Genomic DNA, 15,531 nt, shown 5'->3' on the forward strand with positions numbered 1-15,531 from the left:
TCCAAAACTCAACTCAAAATAGACCAAGGACTTAGGTATACAACCAGAGACCCTGCATCTAAGAAAAAGTAGGCCCTAATCTCCATCAGGTGGGATTAGGCCTCAACTTCCTTAATAAGACTCATGTGGCACAAGAATTAAAATCAAGAATCAATAAATGGGATGGACTCAAACTAAAAAGTTTCTTCTCAGCAAAAACAATCTGTGAGATAAGCCTACATCTTGAGAGCAAATCTTTACTCCTCACACATCAGATAGAGTACTAATCTATAGGGTATACATAGAACTCAAAAAGCTAAACACCAAAAAAAAACAAATAACCCAATCAATAAATAGGCCAAGGACATGATGAGATACTTCTCAGAAAAGGATATGCAATCAATCAACAAATACATGAAAAACTGTTCATCATCACTTGCAATTAGAGAAATGTAAATCAAAACCACTCTAAGATTTCATCTCACTCCAGTCAGAATGGCAGCTATTATGCATAGAAACAACAATAAAAAGTGTTGGTGAGGATATGGGGGAAAAGGTACACTCATACACTGCTGGTGGGACTGCAAATTGGTGCAGCCAATATGGAAAGCAGTATGGAGATTTCTTGGAAAATTGGGAATGGAATCACCATTTGACCCAGCTGTCCCTCTCCTCAGTCTACACCCAAAGAACTTGAAAACAGCATACTATAGGAACACAGCCACCTCAATGTTTATAGTAGCACAATTCACAATAGCTAAACCATGGAACCAACCTAGATGCCCTTCAATAGATGAATGGATAAAAATAAATGTGGCAAATATACACAATGTAGTATTACTCAGCAATAAAAGAGAATAAAATCATGGCATATGCAGGTAAATGGATGGCATTGGAGAAAATAATGCTAAGTGAAGTTAGCCAATCCCAAAAAACCAAATACTAAATGTTTTCTTTGATATAAGGAGGCTGATTCATAGTGGGATAGGGAGCAGAAGCATGGGAGGAATAGACGAACTCTAAATAGGGCTGAGGGGTTGAAGAGGAAGGGAGAGAGCAGGGATAATTAATGATGGTGGAATGTGTACTAACCAAAGTACAGGTATGAAGACACGAATTGGTGTGAATATACTATGTATACAACCAGAGATATGAAAAAATTGTGCTCTATACATGTAATAAGAATTGTAATGCATTCTGGAAAAAAAACAAATAAATAAAATAAAGTTATTGTGTCCATCTTAAAAAAAAAAAAAAAGAATCTTTTGCTGTCTCCAAGGCTCCTCATGCTTTGGCTTCTTTCAGTTGCTAATACCTTTGCCAGTACAGCTTGGCTCCTTCTTCTCATCTTGCCTCTCTTACCTCATCGTATTTCCCCTCATTAAGAACTGTCCTCTCAGTCCCCAGTCATATTTTACTGTGTCTCCAAGCAAAAAGCCCCATGTTCCATGTTTACTCCAAACCCTAAGAAAGTTTAAAGATCTACCATGCTCCAAGGCCTGAACTTTCTGAGAAGAGCAAAATAAATTTGGGCATTTCATCCATTTTTAATATAAGACTCAGAGAAATAGGTTTTGTACCTATAACTTCTCTATCATCTATAGCACCTCGAACTCTCTAATTTGCAGCAAACTTTAGAATGAATGGTTAAGAATGATTTTTGCATTTACATATTTCTCTTCAATTAGTAATTCTAACAAACAGAAATTCCTGCATTTCTATATGGCATATTTCAAGTTCTCTCCCAAAAGAAACCAATATGATTAGTTTAAATGACCATATGCATATCTTAGAGATATTTCAACATCTGGCCCTACTTTGCAAAAAAATAATTTTGAAAGTTACATCAGAAAGAATGCATTTGAAAACATAAGGCCATGGGCATCTACAAGAAAACCACATCAGTGGGACCGTTAAAATTTTTACTTAAGTAAACATTAGGAATGTGACAAATTGCTAATTTCCTATGAAGGATCATAAAATTCCAACCACGAACTCTGGGTTGAGGGTAGATGGAGGAGTAGAGGCAAGAACATTCCCTAACCTCAAACCACCCCTCCTACTGCCTAGATTTTGATTTAAAATACTGGTGTCACGTGTTGGCTAAGAAATAACCAATGATCTTTAAAATCATTGCTTTCAATTTTCTTGCTGAAAGACTCCATTTCAAGATTTCTTTCATAGAGATTATAAAACCCAAGACACATGCTGCCAGGAAGAGCCCCTGAAGGAAGTTAGAACTGTCTACCTGAAATCCACAATGTGGGAAAGACTTTGTGTTATCAGAGAAACAAATAGATATGGCAACCATAACACCATTGGAGGTCCTCCAGGAAATTGGTGACAATGTGGTATAGACCTCTACAATTGACCTTGAACCTCAGTCTTAAATATATAATCCCAGATCTATGATAAACTCTTATCCTAGACTGTCTTTATTATTTGGGTTTAAAATTCAGATCTAGGGGCTGGGGATGTGGCTCAAGCAGTATCGTGCTCGCCTGGCATGCGTGCAGCCCGGATTCAATCCTCAGCACCACATACAAAACAAAAATGTTGTGTCCGCCAAAAACTAAAAAAGTAAACATTTAAAAATTCTCTCTCTCTCTCTCTTTCTCTCTCTCTCTCTCTCTCTCTCTCTCTCTCTCTCTCTCTCTCTAAAAAATTCAGATCTATTGCAAATTCCTGTTATTTAATTTTAAAAAGGAGGAATTAACAACCAATACCAACTTTGCATACTGCTTTTATGCAAGAAAGACATATTTTTTACTGTTTTGGAACTTGAAGATTATTATTGGTTTTGGTGCTTTGGGACATCTTACTACAATGGGAGCCATACATTTATTAATATATTGATAGTTGGTTTGTTTAAAAGGACCACATATTTTCTGTATCATTAGAAAGAAGACAACAACTGCAGTTTTCAGAACTTCCTGGAGAAATAACTGATTACAAGTCAGGGCAGGAAAAAGCATCTTGGAACATGTTAATATACCACATAATGAAGAAGTTGCCAAAGTTATTAGGATTGTGTCAAATAGACTCAGAAGTCAACTTGAAGAAGCTCCTAATGGTCAAACATGGAACAAATGGCACATCAATAAGGATAAGAACTATAATGAAATTTACCTATTGTTTCATAAGGATACTTAAAGACAAGCTTATCACTGTTGAAAACTGGTTAACTGAAGATTAAGAAAGAAATATTTATGCTACTTTTTATTTAATTATGTATGGTACACACATAATTAAATTAAATTACAAACACACACACACATACTGAGTACCATTGGTAATCAGAAAGTAAATCAGTAAATGAGAATATTCTCCTTATAGAAAATTTTCCAGCTAATATGTGAAGAAAACTTGATAGAATTAGAATATCAGCAATTTTAATCTCTTAATGAACTAAAAATGGAGCACTTGAGCATCATTACAAAAATGTGACACATCTTTCTGATGAAAGAATACATTATCACTTATGAGGTAGTTATACAAAGAAAAAAAACAAATCTAAAACTTATCAAACTATCTCATGCAAAAATTAACTTACAGATTGTACATAGATACATATTAAATTACACTTTAAGTACACAAATAGAAAAACTCAGACCATAGAAAAATGTGATAAGCCAAACAGCACACGTCACTATATAAAATTTGAAGGGGGAGAAAAAAGATGATGTTGGAGGGATAATCTACAGATTAACTACAAATGACATGAAAAATTATCAATCAATCACAATGTGTGGACTTTTTTTGGATCGGAATCCTAACAAACATTTCTGAGGCAAATGGAAATTTGAGGCCTAGATAGATATTTCAGAATTGATTAAGAAATTCTCATAAAGTTTTTAAAGTATGATAATTATGTTATGGCTACATTTTTCAAAGAAGTATTTTCTTTCAAAGATATGTACTAAAATATTGATAAATGAAGTGGCATACATTTAAGATATGCTTCAAAATAGCAGGGGACGGGGAAATGAATGAGTATGAATGGAGAAAGATTGGCTGTGGATTCAAGGCTGTTGGGGCTAGGTTATGGGGTCAGTTAGCCTATTTTATCTTTTGTGAATGTTGGAAACACTCCATAAAAATCAGCTAAAAACAAAACACTAAGCCAAAGAACATAAGCATTTGCTTCTTTATATTCTACTCCCAATGTTTTAAATATTTCAAGGGAAGAAATTTATCAGAACTAATGTTAAAAAGTACACATGTGCATGAGCTTCATTTCATATTTTTAGAAGCAGCCTATTTTCTGAGGGAAAGAAGAAAGAAGAAACCTTCTTTTTATTTTATTTATTTACATACTCATTTATTTAATTTATCAGTATGTCATCTGTATTCATTAGGGCTACTGACCATTAAATGGAAAGTTATTCTATGCAATAAAACTGTACTCATGTAGTTAAGTTTAATAAAGTTCATCATTATTTTAATGGGGTATAAATTTACCAACACATAGATACTGGCTTTCTGCTCATTAAAGGCAACCAAATTCAAAAGGAAAAACAGTTCTATTCTCATTGTACCATATGATCTATTTTTCAATTCAGAATACAACATGATTTTTCTTATTTAAGCACTTTAGCTATTCTACTAATTTACTTCTGGACAGTTTTAAAGCTGTATTATATATAGTAAAAATGATAAGGTCAATTATCAACATCCCAGCCTACCCTTTCACACCGTGTTTTTCCATTTTCCAATGTTAGATGCTACTTACAACTTACAACTTAGTCTACCTCAATAGGCTTTCAAGAGAAATATAATTTGCTAAATACAAACCCTGCCACTTAAAAGTAGGTTGATGACACATCAAAATACTAACTTTTAAAATCCTCAAACATATCCACTAGCCTAGTTTAATCTTCTTGTGATTAAATAATTTTATTGATTTCCCCTAAATTTTTTCAAGATCCATTGTTTTTCCTTGAGGCTGTGAAAATGACCCTCTTCTCCTGTCTCTCTCATCCCACAACTAGTTAGTCACCTGTTTCAAACCCAAATGTTAAAGGAAAAAAATCAGGAGACAGGCTCTCGGTGAATCAAAGCACATTTTCCCCAAAGAGTCCTAAACAGAAAAGCCCTGATTGATAAATAACTAAGAATAATTTTCCTTTAATTAAGGGGTATTTTTCCTCTGATTGTTTTTGCAACGATATCAAAACATTTATGCAGTGTTTATCCTTACAGATCCTGAAGTGCACTTTTTTTTGAGTCATTGGCTTATTTTCAATTGCTGAAATAACCAAAGAAAGAACAATCCAAACAAATAAGTGGAAAATACATTTTCCTCCTCATCCTATTTCTCTAGTATAGAGTCTCTTCTTATTTACGATATTTATATCAGGATCCCCTTTCTTGCATAAAATTGATAATTAAAAGAAAAACACTTACCAAGAACACGAAGTTGAAGACAAACATAGAATATTTTACACAGGGATTCGCACCTGCCATTTCGAAAAAGAAGCAGGAATCCAGATACACAGTGAAATTAACTATTCGTTAGAAGATTGTCCTTCAGTATGCTCTGGAACTATTTGCCTGCAGACAGTCCTGTGCCCACAGCCTCAGAGCATAAATAGAAAGCAAAGAAGTAGAAAGGGGGGGAAAAAAAGAGAGAAAACCAGTTATTAAAATGGATAAAAAATTAACCCACACATTTAAATATTCCAAAGGCTATATCCAGGCGAGTTTGTGCTTTTGCTTATCATGGCTCCTGAGGCACTGGACCAGGATAGTTATGATCCTTTCTCAAAAACTGCCTCCTCTAAAGAAAACAGATATCAAGTTAAGGGAGGGGTGATGGAGCAGAGGGGAGAATGGCACAGCAAGATAGTAGGTGGTTAGACTTCAGAAACCATAGCCTTATTTTCCTGCCTTCTGTTTGGACCATAGGGAAATAGGTCGTTTTGCTCTCATGTAAAGGCACATTGTGTCTCAACTCATTTTTGCATTGTATTTTGTCAAAAATACAATTTTTTTCCCCCAATGCAGTAAAATGTGTGCTAAAATTCCAAGCTTAGGTAACCTTTTATCATTAATCTCAGAATTGTGAAACAACCATTACATGTATCTGCCTTCCAAATCTTCTGACTTTTTTTCAAAACAATCCCAGGGAGCTGCTTTAACTGCATCACAGTGGCCCGAGGTGGAGAGGGAGAGGCAGCCTTGCCTTTAATGTAAGATCATTCCGTTTTCATCTTTATTTCTTTAAAATGCAAAAAATAATAATAATAAATAAAATTCCCAAAAGCTACTCTCTGACTGCCCCATTGTTTCTTGTTATAATGTATATCCCTGTCTTGATAGCTTGGTTTCTTTTAAAGGCGGACACTGTGTTTTCTTTCTTCTGATAGATTATGTGTAGCAATAGCTCCATCCCACTAACTCAGTTTCTGGATTCTGGATTCTCTTGGACCAAAAAAATCAATTAATTAATTAAAAATTAAATGCAAAGGCAGCCATGGATCTGTTGACTGTAGATTCTACAGTTTATTTCTAATGCTAATACAAAGCAACTGTATTCAGATAAAGGCAAAAAATCTCTGATCTAATCAGGGAGGTGTAGACCACTTTGCATAAACAACCTGGGTCACACCAGTTTCCATACCCTGACTCTCAAAGGGAGTTCCCCCCCAAAAAAAAAATTTAAAAAATAAACTTTATATTTCAAAAAATCATTGAGGAAATAATTCCTTAAACTCTTTATAAATTCTATACAATAAGCAAGCATGAACTTCTTTTTTATGGTTAAATTTTTTCTAAATATTTATTTTTAGTAATACCTTTGTTTTATTTATTTATTTTTATGTGGTGCTGGGGATTGAACCCAGGGCCTCGAATGTGCCAGGCAAGCACTCTACCGTTGAGCCACAACCCCAGCCCAAGCATGGACTTCTTCCAAAAGAAGAATATTTTTCTAATTTTCAATAACATAAAATCCTATTCTCTAACAATAAGAGAATATATTTCAATGCATTATTGGCAATAATATTTAGTGTTAAAGGCCAAATTTAGAACTAGTTATAAAAATAACAATGACTTAATATTTAAATCATCACTAACACTGCCCATGTTCTGTGCTGCTTCCTCCTAGGAAATTGAAATAATTTTATACACTTCTTAGTGCATATGAGATAATCTATGAGTGAAAAAAAGAGTTTTCAGTTGAAAACCAAAAGAATCTGTAGTCCCCAAACAATTAGATATCACATAGAGATAAAATTAAAAGAAAAACATTTTTAAATGTTATTTTGTTGACAAAAATCTAGTGAGTACCTACTTATCTTCAGTTTGGAATAGATTTCTTGGTGAACGCAAAATCTCCTTAAAGAGAATACAGTCTGAGTTAAATCATTCTTGAGTGCTGAAATGCAATCAATGGATGTGCTTTTACAGGCAAATGACTCTGTGGAATAGAACTCCCAGTCCAATTCAAAACCAATGTGGCACAGTTCCTTCTTGTAACTTTCCTACCCAGTGAATGTTCAAATCGTATGGTACTTGCCCAAGCTAAATACTGTTGTGTCAATTTGTATTCTTCTTTCTTTCTTACCTCACATCAATAATTCCCCGTAGTCTGTCATGCTCCTAAGTTTCCCTCATCCCTGTTTCTTGCATCTCACCCTTTAGCCACTGTCATATCCATCCCTGGGTCGTCTTCTCTTATCCCTTCCATAGAATCATCATCGGTTTCCCTGATAGCCTCTTCCCCACCAGCCCTAGCACTCCAGAATTCATCTTATCAAAAGCCAACCTAAGAATGGTTTCTAGTTATTTATGGGAAAAATTTCAAACTCCTTGGGATGCACTCGAAGCACATGGCACCCAACTTGCAGAACTCTTCCCTGCTGCCTCCACTCCCAGCACCTCCATAAACACAGAATTAGTTCAGTGGCCTCTAGCATACTATGGTCTTTTTTGCCTCTGTGTCATACTGTTCTCTTTTCCTGGAATTCCCTTTTCTACTGACTCTACCTGGTGAATTATCACAAACACCTTTTTGGTGCTCAGTTCCACTGGCACCTTGCCTGCAGAAGCTTCCCTTCCTCATCTGCTGCTCTGGCTCTTACCTCTCAGTCCTCACACTAAAGTGATTTGAACAGACCTTGACTCTGCGGTTGCCATCCTATATTCATTTATTTGTGTCTCTCTCCTATTTGATCCCTTATGCCTGAAAGTCAGAGATCCTTCTCTATGAAGCCACAGAAGCTAGCATTGGAAATGAAAGGGTGTGTTAACAGTGCCCAGCTCTCCTGGAAGTTCAGCTAGTGATTCCCTCACTAGCTCATAGTTCTCTAGGGAGGTAAATCATCATTAAACTAGGTTTAGTTGGCAGCATGGACACTTTTGGCAGAGAAAAGAGAAAGAGAGATCCTTTATGCTCAGGGTAGAAGAGACGACATGAAGAGGACCATCGGATGCCCTATAAAATTCTGGTACTTTCTTTAGGTCACCAGACGAATCAGACTTACATTTGGGACTTGTTTGAATTCAACCCCAAAGTTCATCTGTTGGAAACTTAATCCTCAATGCCACAGGGTTAAGAGGTGGCCCTTTAAAAGATAACTAGGTCATAAAGGCTTTACCAGCATTATTGTGGGAGTGGGTTTGTTAGAAAAAGGAGTTCAGCCTCCCTCTCATACAATTTCTTCATCCTCCCCACCCTCCTGTGTGCACAGTCTCCCCCCCATCTCTCTCTCTCTCTCTCTCTCTCTCTCTCTCTCTCTCTCACACACACACACACACACACACACACATTCTTATCCATCTGCCTTCCACTGTGGGATGATGTATCAGGAAGGCCCTCATCAGATGTGAACCCCTTGACCTTGAATTTCCCAGCCTCCAGAAATAAATCTATCCTTTATAAATTATCCAGTCTTAGGGGTTTCTGTTATAGAAACGCAAAACAGAGTAAAACAGAATTTGATCCAAAAAACAAGCATAGATAGTTGGTTCATACTTTCTTCATGGTATTATCTTCCCCTCTATAAGATAAACTCAAAGCTTCATTCAACAAATGATATTTCAAATGCTATAGTAGGTGCAGAGACATAGCAGTTTACAAAATAAGATAAAAATCCCTGCTCTCACAATGCCTGTTGTTGTCGCGACCCCTTGCCCGCAAGGAAGACGCAACTCAGGAATCTTCTTTCAGCAGTTTATTCAGGCCCTTGATATTTCTTCTTCTTCCCTCGGATGCCCCTCCCAGCCTTAATAAAGCATCTCAAGCCCCAATGCGAAGCTGCCACGTGGAACTTTCTCATAGGGTGTTGAAAAACCATGCGCCAACTCTCCCAAATAAGGAGTTGTTTGTCACAGACCACAGCGGAGCCAGCGCCATCTTGTAATGGCAACCATAATCTGCAGAAGCGGCTCACCACATGTTGTGAGATGATAATTTCTCTTTGTGTTTTAGTTTCCAAAATCTAGTAACCCAAAGTACTTTTCAATAGAATGGGTAGTTTAAAAAGCAGATCATGTGTTTTAGAGAAAAGATACCTTTCTCTTTTATATTATAATTCCTCCCATCATAACTGTCACTTTATACTATATGTTTTAATGGCATTGTGAATTATCAATTCATTTTCTCAAAGGTTGGTAACAGTAGGAAGAAAATGATATTAAAATTCCCTACAACTGTACTTGGGGGTGTAGAAAGAGCATCAGGTCCTGCATTCTAAACAGTTAGAGTGAAGAGTTCTCTTTTAGTATTTCTCATTTGGGGAATCCTTTTTTCTTATTTCTGGAAAATTAAAGTTGCCCACTTCTGGGCTTTGTGGTCTTCTCATGGGAGCAGAGCCTTGGCTTCTGCTGTCTTCTAATCTGATTCCAGCCTTCCTGAGATCAACATTCTGCTTTCCTGTGAGCTCACTGCTCTGCACAACCTACCCAGTGTGCTTCACGGCCCAGCTTATAAAAACTCTTCCTACATTTCCACTCAGCATGGGAAGCATCTGGCATGAGAATGGTCCCCCTTCTTCTTGTGCAGGAAATTTTAAAACAGCAAACTTGTACTCCTAATATTAATTCCAGCTTGGAAATAAAGTGTGACTTGGAGTTGCAAGTATCCACTATTCTTTCTTTCCTATAGATATTTTTATTCTAATATTCATTATTCGTACCTACATGTAAAGCCACCATTTAGGTCTCATAAGGAAAAAACATGAAACTGTGGATTTAGAAAAACAAATTCTAGATCACCAAAATTGGTGTTTATGAGTAAAAATTGAGGCAAAATAGAGCAGTGATTAAAAACGCAGCTTTAGACCATAATGAATTAGAGTTGCCTGTGAATTCTTACTAGACCTCACTACAGTGATTAGATTCCTTTTATATTTACCATAGTTTTGGGAAGTTGCAGTAACAAAGCCAGAGATGCTGGGAGAGGGTTGGGGTCAAGTCCTTATTTTGACAGTCCCCAAAGCTCAGCTTAGCCACCCTTTTCCATGGGTGATCTGCTTGTTTGCAAAGCTTCATCTTAAATGCTTTTCCAGGAGCCAGAATGTCAATTTCTTAGTTTTTTCATGAGAAAAGTATCCAAAAACTTATCCAGCGTAAGATAGTCCCCTGTTCAGAAAGTCCTATCCCTATAACACAGTGTCACAGAAGCCAGAGCATGCACAGGTGGTGTCTGGGGGATGAATTCAGTTCAGGGTCAGTAGATGTTTTGCAGAGATTGGATAAGCTGTTGAGTCTAGAACCATCCCAGAATCCAATAGCCAAACCCTCCCATGGAAGCTCTCAGTGGTCTTAGCATCCTCCTCCTGCATATTGCTGAGACACCCCCTCCCCCAAGTCTTCCTTCTCAAGGTCACCTTGTCTGTACTCCACTCAGCTCTTCCTGTCTGTGATCACAGTCTCTCCCTAGACAAGGTCATATGATAACATACAAGGTTTTCCTTTACCAGGCTGTGATTGCAATTGAGCCCACCCGCCCTCCAAGATCACTTTTTAATTGCATTTTCAATACTTCTAAAATTCTTTACTTATGATTGATTGATTTCTTAGTCCTGGTCTATTATTTTGTTAGCCGATTTCTCAGAGGTCAGTTTTATTTTTTCTTCTCTTCAAATTAGGACTTGTGCCCAGTGACTACAACACCCAACAAGAGAATAAAGAATACAAAACAGGACCTTGTGATCACCAGCCCAGGAGTCTTGAATAGTCTATTTTTGTGCCAAATTTTTGCCCCGGTATTTGCTTTGTAAGTTTGAAGTTTAAATGCCAACCTGTTTTTCTGTGAGCTGTCTGAATTGGTCCTTTGTTTAGCAAGTTCACAAGGTACACATTAGCGTCTGGATGTGATTAGTTTCCAAGTTAACAGTGATTAAGAGGTAGGGAAATAAGTAGGGGCCACCAACACAGAATTTAAAAGTGAAATAATAACAAGAGTTATCCACAGAGTAAGGTGGCGAAATTTAATGCTTGTATGGGACACCAAGTTCTCAAACTGAAAGAACCCAACAAAATGTTACACTGTTACACAGGCTTGTCTCATGACTGGTCAGAAATAAACATAGACATTGTACACATAACATAAATTAGGATTCACAAGTGACTAATTCCAAATTAGAGAGATTTATTCAGCCTCACATGGTGAGAATGTATTACACAACTTTTCTGGTTCCCAGAGAATAATAAAATAACAAAGTCATTGTAAAGGTCACTTATGAGAAAATCCCAAACCTCCATTTTACACCTTTATAAGAAACAACAAAATATATTCCATATAAAACTCAGGTAGAAAATAATTCATTCTCTGGTTTAAATGAACATTTTTTCAAACCACAAAGAATCCTATTTTAAGTTTTTCTTGAGTACTTAGAAAACTTGATTTTCTCTTAATGTGAGAAGATAAAAGATGTACCAGGAAACCCATGACTGAACACTTAACCATTATTCTGAGGACAGAGGACAAAAGCCTGGTTTACCTTCACCTCCTCTAAATACACTACCCCAATTTCAGTCATATCAAATCAAAGTTCATGTCTTTAAGAACACAATCTCCAAATAACAGTTTTTTTAGAAATCAATAGTGGAAAGACTGTTTCTCCCAGAACTCTTAGTTTCTTTCTCCATTTAGGGTTAGACATTTAATGCTTACTTCTCTGACCGTCCCAGTAATTCTCTTACTTATTAAGTTGATTCAGAAAGTGCCTCTCCAGAAGTCAACCATGTGAGGAAGTCAGAATTTTTTTGTTTTTAAATAGCTACTCTTGGGAGTCTTTTGAATGCTTTACAGAATCACATTGATCTCTAATTTGTTTGGCCTACATAAATCATTAAACCTTCAGAAAATATTCCAAAGGAGTCCCCTTCCTTATTTTGTTGTGTTTTGTTTTTACACATTGTAGAAAGGACCCAAACTCTTTCTGAATACCAATTTATCATGCCATGTTCTTACTTGAAGCTTCAGAGAGCCAGGAAATTCCTGTGAATACTCTGCTCTTTTTTCTCTTTGTTCACGAGTGCAGAAAGGTATTGTTAAGCCAGATGGACTGGCCTGGCCAAGACCCTCCAAATGGAATGTGCAAATATGGGAACATATTCCAGGATTTCTGTGCTGGTAGCATAGGACCTGATGCATAAGTATTATCAGCCAGAAATGTCAAGTTTCTCGAGAATCACTGTATTTTCAGCCAATACCCTGGGAGCTTTCTGAGAAGAAAACAGTTCATAAAGCAATTCTCTGTGCAGCAAAAGATTATGTCACTCCCCAGCTTTGAACTCTCTAACGGATTCCCATCACTGTTAGAATAAAATCCAAAACCACATAAAATGGGTCCTTGGCTCCCTCTCCCACTGTGCTCACTCCCATTTTCTTCCATCTCTTGCTGCTGTAGCCCCAGTGGACTCCTTGACTTTCTAAATGTATTCCTCCCTCAGGGCTCTCCCATTTCTTCTTTTCCCTCTTCTGCAGTGACAGATGTTTTATCCTTGTTAGATTACATGTTGGTTTACCTATTATTTTCCTTTGGATTTCATTTCTGGAATTCAAACATCAGGTCCAGGATATTTTCTCTGTTGTTCACTGCCATGTCTTGAGAGCCTGGAATATAGTCAGCATTTAAATATTTCTCCAATGAACAGATAAATAGCAAAGTTATCTAAATACATGAATTGATTTTGAATAATAATAATAAGCATCTATTTGTATGTACCACTGTATTCCTACTCCTAACATAGTAACTGGCAGTTTATAATCACCACTATGTGCTTCTGCATAGGAAGAGAAAAATAAAACCTACACCACACTAACAGATCATATATTCTATTAACCTGAGACAGCAAACAAACAATACACAAATAATTATACAAGGAATCACCTTGTAATAGCAGGATCCTATGTTACCAGGTAACTGCAGGAACTCCTTCCCATCAGGCGGAACCTCTCAGAGGTGACATTTAAACTGAAGCTGCCTGATAAAAAAGACACAACACATGCTCAGACCTAGGGCAGCATCATAGACAGACACAGGTGACAGCACAAAGGCTCTAAGGTGAGCACAAATGTGTCAGGCTAGAGAAAGATGGTCAATGTTGGTGTAGAGTAGGAAATTGGTATGAGTTCAGAGAGGAAGGCCTTCAGGCCAGATCCTGCAGAGTTGTAAGCCAGAGAAAAAAGAATGAAGTTTATAGAAGAATCATTGGATATGAATGCAGATCTGGAGCAATAAAGTGATACATTGCAGTGATTCAGGAAGGAGATGACAATGGCTGGTTGGGATGAGAATAGCGAAGAGGAAGAAATGGATTTAGGATAAGCTTTAGAGATGAAATCAGCATTGATAGTGATGGAAAGTGGGGAACACAGATGCCACCCAGATTTTAACTTGAACCACTTGGTTGACATGGATGCCACCAAAATAGAAAACTAGGGAAGGAGCACAGGTTCTGTTTTGAACATCATAGATTTGAGAAGCCCATCAGATGTCCAAGTGCAGATGTCAAGTGGCCCGCTCAATATATGAATGCAAAACTTAGGGAAAATTTCGGGATTAGAGATGTAGATTTGGGCAACCATGGGCAACCAAGCCATAGGGTTGATATTCAGAAGCAAAGTATTGGATTAAAATTACCCAAGGAGAAGTCCTGGATAGATGATGTCAGAACTCTGACTTTACCCCTATAGCATACCAATATTTAAAGTTGTCCAAAAGAGGAAGATTAAATGCATAAGATTGAAAAGCAGTTAACAGTGAATTAAGAGGAAAAACAGCAGCACGGTATCCCAAAAGCAAGAAATAGAAAGTGTCTTAAGGAAAAAAGGGCAGTTGCCACATCTTAAGGAAAGTATCTTAAGGCAGCTGCTGAGCTATAAAGAAGTCTGGTAAGATGAGACCTGTTGGGGCCGCATGGGAACTACTGCTGTGTTTGAGAGTAGACCAGTTTTAGCCACATAGTGGGGACCAAGCCTAAATAGAAAGGATTGAAGGAGGAGTGAGAAGTATGAAAGTGAAATTATTTACTTGAAACAATCATTGCTGAAGGGGAAGCACCAAATGAATGAAATCTGGGATAATATTGGTTTATACAGTTCCACTGTGTAAAATAAAGAAGTGAACATTTTCCATATAAAAGGAAGGGAAGAATTTCTTACCATATGTACAATTAATATTACGATGTATATAATAAATTTAAACTTTTCATTGAGAAAAGAAAGCCTGTAAGAAATCATAAGTGCAATTACCAGCTTAGATTTTAGTACAATGTAGAAAAATATAAATATGGAGTTTCTGTATTGACACTCATATAAATCTCTGTCAAATACCATAGTAACTAGGAATTTTGTATGTTCTGAAACAACCAGGTGCCAGGTTGTTCTAAGACTCAAGAAACAGATCCAGGATAACATGGAGTGCAATTTATTGAGGACTTGCTAATAGAAATATTTACTGATAGCAGCAACACCAAGTAGATCTGCACAATTTGAGTCAGGAGGTGGAGCCTATAGATGGGTCAGAACAAAAGTAACTTCATCCTAGATGGAATGTACCTGGTTCATCCTAAGTTACAACAGAAAGTCAGATACATTCTGGCACCAGGATCCCATTGGAATGCTCTACATACCACTTTAATGATTTTATTTCTGGTTTTCTGGGAAATTATGCAAGAAAAACCAGCTAGTGTAACTCTGGAGCAATCATAGTAATTATGATTCAAGATGACTGTAGTCATGTCAACTTGAATCCATATCTTACATAATAGTTGTTAGTTATCAATAAGAAATGGCATGTATCAACTGAATTAATAAATACAATCAAAATTTAAAAGTATGGAGTGATGAATCAAAGGGAAACTATGGTGAGAATTTTAACAGTGGTGCTGTATTCCAGAAAAAGTGTGTGAGAAGGAGAAGGCTTAGATAGATGGCATCAACAGCTTAGGCAGCTTAAAAGAGTGGAAATATATATATATATATATATATAAAATCTGGGCAGCTGCTGAGCTATAGAGAAAGAAGTCTGGTAAAATGAGATTTCATATATATGAAGTCTATATATATGAAATCAGTAACCAGGATCCCAATCAAAC

This window comes from Callospermophilus lateralis, chromosome 4 (genome assembly GCF_048772815.1).
Source record: "Callospermophilus lateralis isolate mCalLat2 chromosome 4, mCalLat2.hap1, whole genome shotgun sequence".
Lineage (NCBI taxonomy): Eukaryota > Metazoa > Chordata > Mammalia > Rodentia > Sciuridae > Callospermophilus > Callospermophilus lateralis.